Source organism: Triticum urartu, chromosome 2, assembly GCF_003073215.2.
Source record: "Triticum urartu cultivar G1812 chromosome 2, Tu2.1, whole genome shotgun sequence".
Classification (NCBI taxonomy): Eukaryota; Viridiplantae; Streptophyta; class Magnoliopsida; order Poales; family Poaceae; genus Triticum; species Triticum urartu.
In genome coordinates, this window is record NC_053023.1 from 98047318 (window position 1) to 98055806 (window position 8489).

Consider the following 8489-nt stretch of genomic DNA (forward strand, 5'->3'; position numbering starts at 1 on the left):
ACTTGTCCAGATCCTCAGACACATTTTTAATGCTGTTGTGAATGGAGTTTGCTAGTAGGCACGGAAAGGCAAGCTTCGCCCGGATTGCAATTGCATGTCTTCCAATAGTTACGCAATTGCATGTGCGTCTCCTGATTGTAACTCCAACTTAGTACTGTTCTGTCCGCGCAAAGAAAGGCAATTGCAGTTGCTATTATGCACGCAAGTGCAAGCATCTTTCCAATGCACTTTAAAATAGAAGAAAATACTTCTCTCTTATCACACGGTAATCAAAACCAATAATAATCTACACATGGTCTTCTTAATTTCTACACGCACTTAGCTCATTGGGGGTTGAGTAATTAAAGAGGAAAGAGATGGTGGCTTGTAAATTTCCAATGCTTCTTTTACTTCACTTCATAATTTGTCCTTAAATCTCTAGATGTACACTCTTCACCGGGCGGAGGGAGTACATGTCAGCCGCATGCAATTGCATGTCCTCGATCGAACGCAATTACATGTCCTTGATCGAACGCAATTACATGTCGCACACAATTACATGTCATTCACATGCAAATTACTTTTCCCCTTCCAAAATAATATTGATACCCATTTGCACACTTGTCGGCCGCATATAGTTATTCGTCGGTCACAAACAATTAAATTGTCTTCTTCTTTATATTTTATTTGTTTTTATATTTTTTTTCTTTGTTGCATTAAATGTTTATTTATCATTTAAAAATACCAAAAAATTTAAAAAAGATTTAAAAAACAAGATGACACAAAAACAAGGAACAGAGCATTAGCAATGCTAGCGTAAAAAAATTGTAAAAATATTTTTTGTTTCTTTGTGTTTAAATACTTGTATTTTTTTCCTCCAATATAAAATCACCATAAGTAGCATGTCCATAGCTCACATGGTCACACCCAACTACAAGCAGCATATCCAAGGATTTTTCGGCGGACAAAAAAAATACAAGAATTTGAACACAACAAAGCTGCATCATTTGTCGAGGCTGAAGGTACTAATTAGCAGACACTTACATGGGCAGTGGTACGTCCCAAGTACAAGAAAGAGAAAAAAATATCCGGCAAACTGCATAACGGTGCAGAGGAGAAAACGTAAGACAAAAGCCCAATAAAGGACCAGGCCAGCCCATCACGAAGACAACACATAGACAGTTTCAGACAAAACAAAAAAGCCTGCTCTGTACATGTACTGATGTCATCAGTTGACTTAGACTTCGCGAAGTCTCAATCGACTGAGACCTAGATAGACCCTAAAATTAGCATCTATCTTGTTAGCTACGCTTTGGTGACCCTCCCTTCGATCTTCCTAATAATTGGCATAGTTTGTTGTACTCCAAAAGATGCCAATTAATTTTCGGGTGATACTAGAATCTGGATGGACATGCATACGGTTTGCTCGAATGTAAACTATAGTTTTGTTAAGGGGAAAGCTATTTTCCTGCCGACTGTTGGTTAATGCCAGGCACGTATGATTTATTTTTTTTCTTCGATCTTTTTTTTCTGATCGGCTCGATCAGCTTCTGCTCTGTCGTGTAAAAAGAGCTTCAAAAAAGTAGTGCCACTGCTAGGATTCGAACACAGAACCCGTTGGTCGTGGCAACGACTCATTACCAGCTGAGGTGACTACTTGCTGTGCTTCATTTGCAGGTTAATCTGTATTTCTACCTTAGTAAATGAGAGCGAGAAAAAATGACCACAACACCTTTGATGAGGAGACAAAACCATTTGCTCCAAGTTTTTTAAAGGGCCGATACAACGTGTTTTGTACTTCATTTGTCTCTTTTTTGTAGTGATGAATGTTTTCTAGAGAAATAAATGTTTCACTCGTATAAAATTCGAACAACGGTCTTCTCGTTTGTCATATCTCGGTAAATTCTTTTGTAATGAGATTGATAATTATATGTACCACAAACCTGATAGCTTATGTACAAATATCGTCGTAGCTTTTTTTTGACAAAATAATTCCTGCCGACTGTTCGTTAGCGATAGGCACGCACGCTTCGATTGCCGTCGGATGCGCATCGAACGATCCCGCGAAAGCCTCCCGAGCGCCACAGTTTCCTTTTCTTTTCTTTGTTGCATGCACGCACGATCCGCTTCAGATCCGATTTTCTTGCTCTTCTCCCGATCCATTTTTTCCTCTCCAGATCTTTTTTCGTTCGAGATTTTTTCACGCAAAAATTGGTGTGAACAAGAGAGGATTCGATCCTTGCACCACTAGTGAGCCAACTCAACTAGCCTACCACCTGACCTACGATCCCTTTCTTGAACAAAAGAAAGTAAATGGGCTATTTAACATGTCTCCTCTACTACGTATGCATAAAAACGAGTTAATTTAGTGTTCGATTTTTCCGCGCTTAGGTACCCCGTTCCTGCTAACTTTACCGACAGGGGGGGTGATGAAATATCTTCCGTTAACTTTCGTGTGAATAACATGGTAAGTAAAACTTCATAGACCTGATAACTTATGTACCCCGGTCCTAAAAACTTTGTCGGCGAGGGTGAGGGTGGGGGAGTTGTTTAAACATACCACGGTAACTTCTGTGCAAATAACATGTTAACTCAAACATGCCGGACCTGATAACTTATGTACCCCGGTCCTGATAACTTGGTCGGCGAGGGTGGGGGTGGGGCAAGTCGCTGAAACATGCCATGGTCACTTCTGTGCAAATAACATGATAACTCAAACATGGCGGACCTGATAACTTATGTACCCCGGTCCTGATAACTTGGTCGGCGAGGATGGAGGTGGGGCAAGTCGCTGAAACATGCCACGGTAACTTCTGTGCAAATAACATGATAACTCATACATGGTAGACCTGATAACTTTGTCGGAGGGGTCGGGGTGGGGGTGTCGTTGAAACATACGACGGTAACTTCTATGCAAATAACATGATAACTCACACATCGTAAACATGATAAATTATGTACCAGTCCTGGTAACTTTGTCGGAGGGGCCGGAGTGGGGGAGTCATTGAAACATACCACGATAACTTCTATGCAAATAATATGATAACTCACACATCATAGACATTAAATTATGTACCCAGGTAACTTTGTTGGTGGGGTTGGGGTTGGAGGAGGGGGGAGTCACTGAAACATACCACGATAACTTCTATGCAAATAACATGATAAGTCACACATCATAGAAATGATAAATTATGTAACCAATCCTGATAACTTTATCGGCGGGGGTAGGGTGGGAGGAGTTGTTGAATCATACCACGATAACTCTTCTGCAAATAACATGATAACTCACACATCACATACTTGATAATTTATGTACCCGACCCTGATAAATGTGGCGACTGTGGCGAGGGGTGGGGGGGGGGGGCAACCCCGGTAATTTATATATGTAAATAGCTTGTTAATAGACACATACTAAGCTGATAACTCACATACAAACGCCATTATAATTTTTGACCTAAATTTTTATTGTTGAAAAATATACACCCTGTAATTTCTATGTAAAAAGCATGATAATGTATACATCATAGATTTGATAACTAATATCTTACGTTTTAAACACCATGGTATCTTTCATCCAAGGGAAAAAAGTTTTTTAAACACTTTCATCTGTAATTTATGTGTTAAATTACCATACTTCCTCATGCCTTAACCTTCTCGTACTGTAGTTATCAGCCTTATCATGGTATAATTATCATGTTGCTCATACCCTAATTATCACGCTGGTCATGCCAAAGTTACCAAGCCAAACTTTATTTTTTTTCTGATATGGCAGAAATAAGAAAGGTTCAAATAATATTGTTTGCCTACAATAGACAACAACAAAAGGTGGCTTAGTTGGTTATTAGGCTCAATAGGTATTGCATAGACCTAGGTTCGAATCCTCTTTCAGGCACTTTTATTTTATTTTCATATTATGCGGTGAAAAACCAGAAAAAACCACTAGCGATTTACCACGGTTTTTGAGAGAAGGAAAAAAATCAGTGGAAAGCGAGCGTGGGAAGATAGCGATCACGTAGGAACTAATCGTGCGGATCTGTCGCTAACGACCAGTCGACTGGTCGTTAGCACAGTCCTTTTGTTAATCCAAGAAGTGTTCATGAGTCCCGGGTGCAATTTCCTTTTTGTTTTCTTTCAAGAACCCATCCGGGACACCTATCAGTGATATTAAGTCATTCTTTTTGATCTTTTAACTTTTTATTCCCATGCTTGCCTCTGATGGGAGATTTCGACACCTCCTAGTTTTTTTTGATAACCATACAGTAATTAAGAAATGAATTGTCTGCTTCATTAATGGGAGACTGCCGAAAATTGTCACAAACTAGATGATCATGTTTTTTTTTTTGAAATTTAAACAGTCTCTATTTATTCATAAAAGGTAGGAATCTCTGCGAGAGAATGTGCAAGATACAATCAGGCGTCGTACATGATCATGTTAGAAATAGGTTATAGTGCCCAAGCATCGTACCGACACATGTGTCCGCATGGTGGCAAAATTGACAAATCTGACCTATAGACGAAACTATTTCACAAACTGAACTGTGTTTGAAAAAATTTCACCCAACTGACATTTTTATGTAACACCCAACATTTAGGCGTCACACTATATTGTGCAATGCCTAGCTCTCAGGCGCTACACGTTTAGCCAGGGTTGCACTACAGGCTGCCTGAAAAATACTAAGTCAATGTGCAACGCCTGAGAGGTAGGCGCCACACTATACAGTGTAGCGCCTAACTTATAGACGTTGCACTAGTGGCTGATATATTTAAACCTTTCACCAACGTTATGGTGTGGACACACTCTAAACAGTGCAAGCCCATGCGTGCATGGCACGGTGTGGACCCGGCCCAAATATTGTATCCACTTGCCATCTTCATATATATTATGTATACTACTTGTACCACTTTTTCTCCAGCATGCATGCATGAAAGCACATGCCCAGACGTGCTGCGCGTACCTCTGCCAGTAGGCTCTTTTGTCTGCTTCCACATTTTGTTTCTTGCCCTCTCCTGTGTGTTAAATTAACTTTGTGCATGAGTTTGCATATTGCATGTTGTGCAACACCTATACACTAGGCGCTACATTGTATAGTGTAGCTCCTACCTCTCAGGCGTTGCACATTGACTTAGCATTTTTCAGACATTCTGAGATGCGACACTGGCTAGACGTGTAGCGCCTGAGAACTAGACGTTGCACAGTGTAGTGTGACGCCTAGATGTCGGGCGCTACACAAAAGGATCAGTCGGGTGAAATTTTTTCAAACACAGTTTAGTTTGTGAAATAGTTTCATCCATAGGCCAGATTTGTCATTTTTGCCCCGCACGGTCGCGTCCCTTTGCCTGTATAGACATCAGTGTCCGTACATACGCATCTTCCTCATGTCCGTGCCCTCTCGAGGCGCACTTTAACTTGTATATATACCTAATTTATCAATGGAAAGAAAACACCTGATTCATTCACTCAGTTACATCTCGTTTTCATTCAAAACGTTATCAGCTCATTCAACACGTCATCAGCATGCTCTCTGGCGGAGCAATTTCACGGCGAGACTCGTCAGCAACGCTGAAACAGGCGGCAGGCCACTCCCTCCAGCCGGTGGGGCGAGCACGCTCGAACACCCGAAGAAATCACGGGAGAGAAGAAGAACCAATAGAATCGGTAAGTATAAGGCCATGGAACGGCCGAGGTCACGATGAGGGAACGCCATCCGACGCGATGCCTCCCTCCGAAGCGCGTGCAGCGGAGTTTGCCACGGCGCGACGCTACGGCAGCCGACATGCGAAGACGCCCACGGCGCGGTGCTTCCCACCCCGCAGCGAGGCAGCGCCCTCCGGAGCGCATCCAACAACGACGGCGCACACGGCGGGGGGCGCGCAACCTGCTATGGCGCTCGGCCCGGAGCAAGACGCATCCGCGTCCTCTCGTGACTTCCCGCAAGGGGAAGTGGGCCGACGCCCTTGGCTTGCTTCAGCGCGGCGTGGCGGTGCCCGTAGGCCGTAGCCCTCGGCACGACTCCTCGTGGAGCGGCAGCACCATATCCTCTAGCCCCTCGACCCGGCCTAGGACCACGGCCCCCAAGGCGACGGCAGACGACGTACTACGGCTCGCCGCCTAAGGCCTCGTTTGTTTCGCGAGTATTGGAGGGGTTTTCAGCGAAATTTCCCCGCGAGGCCCAGATTCCTCCCGAATACCCGTTGGCCCATTTGGTAGGCAGGGTTTTCTCGGCCCAACCCCTTCGATTCCCCTTCGACCCACCTGTTCCCACACGGTTCAGAATCATCTCGCCCGCCCTCGAGGATTTGGCCGCCCCGACTCGAGACGATGCCGCCGACGCCGCGCCGCCCGACTCGACGCCGGCGATCTCTCCGGCCTACTGGACTTCTCACTGGTGGTTAGTCATCGCAGCCCCTCCCCTCCCCCCTCCTCTCCATGGCTGCCACCGCCCGCACGCCCTCCGTCCTCCTCGTCCTCACCGTCGAGCACGCCAAGAACGGCGTCCCCTACCCCAGCTCCACATGGACCCTAACCCTAGGCCAGCCAGCTAGCTTGCCAAGAATGCCCGCCTCCTCTAGCCTATCTGTTTGTTTGTGCTACCGGGCTCTGTTCTGATCCAGTGGCAAAACAGATGTTAGCTTGTGCCTGCTGTTCTACACTGCCTTATTTTCTATACTGCTGTTCTGATCCAGTGGCAAAACAGATGCTAACTCTGTCATGTGACTATCTTCTACATACAGTATCTTTAACTAAAGTGGCATTTTGATTATCAAGGAAATTAGTAGTATCTCGGTAACTAAAATGACATTTTAATTAGCAGCGACTATTCAGATTTAACAAGGAACTTACAAATAACATGCTTTAACCTGTCAAGTCACGAGGAAGATTTGCGGTGGTCTGGACTCTACTGGTGCATGCTTTAACCATCTTCTTTCATTCTCTCGAACACGCATCTAATTGCGTGTCATTTTTAGTTACCATCGTCTTCCATGCTTTTGCTTTTCACCGAGACAAATTTCAAATTATCAGTAGCTATTGTCTAATTGTGTGAGTTGGTGTAACAAGGAACTTGCTTTTGCCAGCTGTTTTATCAGGAATCCTTTTTGTGTGGTCAGGGAAATCTTTTTTGTGAGGATCTCTATTTAGGTGCACTCTTCCTATCCAGTTCATTGGTCTGACTTCGAAGTGCCAGCTCAATTAATTAGGTGCCCTCACCAACCAATGGTTAACCTAGCTGACCTCCCTTTTTGAAGCCATGTATATACCCGTACACAGGCAGCTTATTCCCCTTGCCAATAATTAGTGTCTCTTAGCTCCTATGCTTGCAGTAACCTGCTGGCTTCCCTTTTTAATTAGTCCTATTAAAACATCTGAATTACTGCTGTGTAATGCATGGTATGTTGTGAGACAGAAACATGAATCAGTGCTACTACATCTGTTAAATACTCCAACACATGGTATGTTGTGAGACAGAAACATGAAGAATCACTTGCTTAACATGTGACCAGATTTTGCGTGACAGTTCTCCAGTTCTTCCTTGGAAGCTTGCAAAACTTGATGACTTGTATTCCATTCTTTTGTAATCAATCCTGTTTTCGAGCAATTTAAGTTTGATAAATCATTTCTTGCTTGCTGGAAACTTTGCTTTAATATATACAGCTTGTTTCTTGCTAGTAGTACAATGCTCCTACTACAAGTACAATACTCCTTGCTTGTTCTATTCCTGAAACTTGCTGTACTACAGGCCTACTTATGTTCCAGAAGGCACTCTAATGTTCATCTAGCAAAAATTATAGTTATAAGTTATTCTGAAGGCACTCTAATATTCATCTCTTTTTGTTTCATCAGGTTCTCAAGCACCAAAAGAAGCAACAATAAACAAGCTGGAGGGATAACTTTCTCTCAGATTCTCAAAGATAGATGATCATGACACCAAAAGATTGATATATCTGTATGCGAAATTATAACTGATCTTGAGCTATTCCAGAAGTACTTGTGTTGCGTTATCTTTGCTGCAAAATTATGTTGGGGCTGTGATGAACTGTTGTTGCTGCGAAAGATCATGTTGTCATGATAAATTATGATTCCTGGGATTCGGGATTCGAAGTCATGTTGTTATGATAAATTATGATGTTGTTGTGATGATATATTGATTTCGAGTCATGCAAAATTATGTTGCTGATGGGAAAAACTACTGCTAAATTATTCCCCTGTAGCAGCTTTTCTCATTTTTATTAGGTGGCCTTTACAATTCTGTAGCAAGGATATAAGGGAGTTAGTTACATTGTAAAGATTGAATTTTTAGATGTTCTACACCATGTTATGTCAATTTGACAAACCCTACCTACCAAACAGAAATTTTAAACGAAGAGGATTGGGGATGGAGGGGTTTTGGGGATTCAAGGGGTTTTGAGGGGATTGGGTGGAAGGGAGGGATTCACCAAATCCTCCCAAATCCCCGCCTCCGAAATCCTCCCAAATCCATTTGTGCCAAACGAGGCCTAAAGGTACTGCGGCA

The 8489-nt window shown here is 43.1% G+C and overlaps 1 long non-coding RNA gene across 1 annotated transcript; it reads left to right on the top strand.

Moving 5' to 3' along the window:
- The first annotated feature begins 6095 nt into the window (after positions 1-6095).
- On the top strand, positions 6096-8118 carry LOC125541183. The gene is made up of 2 exons (XR_007297455.1): positions 6096-6368; positions 7820-8118. It is a non-coding gene; the product is annotated as an uncharacterized LOC125541183 (long non-coding RNA).
- Positions 8119-8489: the final 371 nt, after the last annotated feature.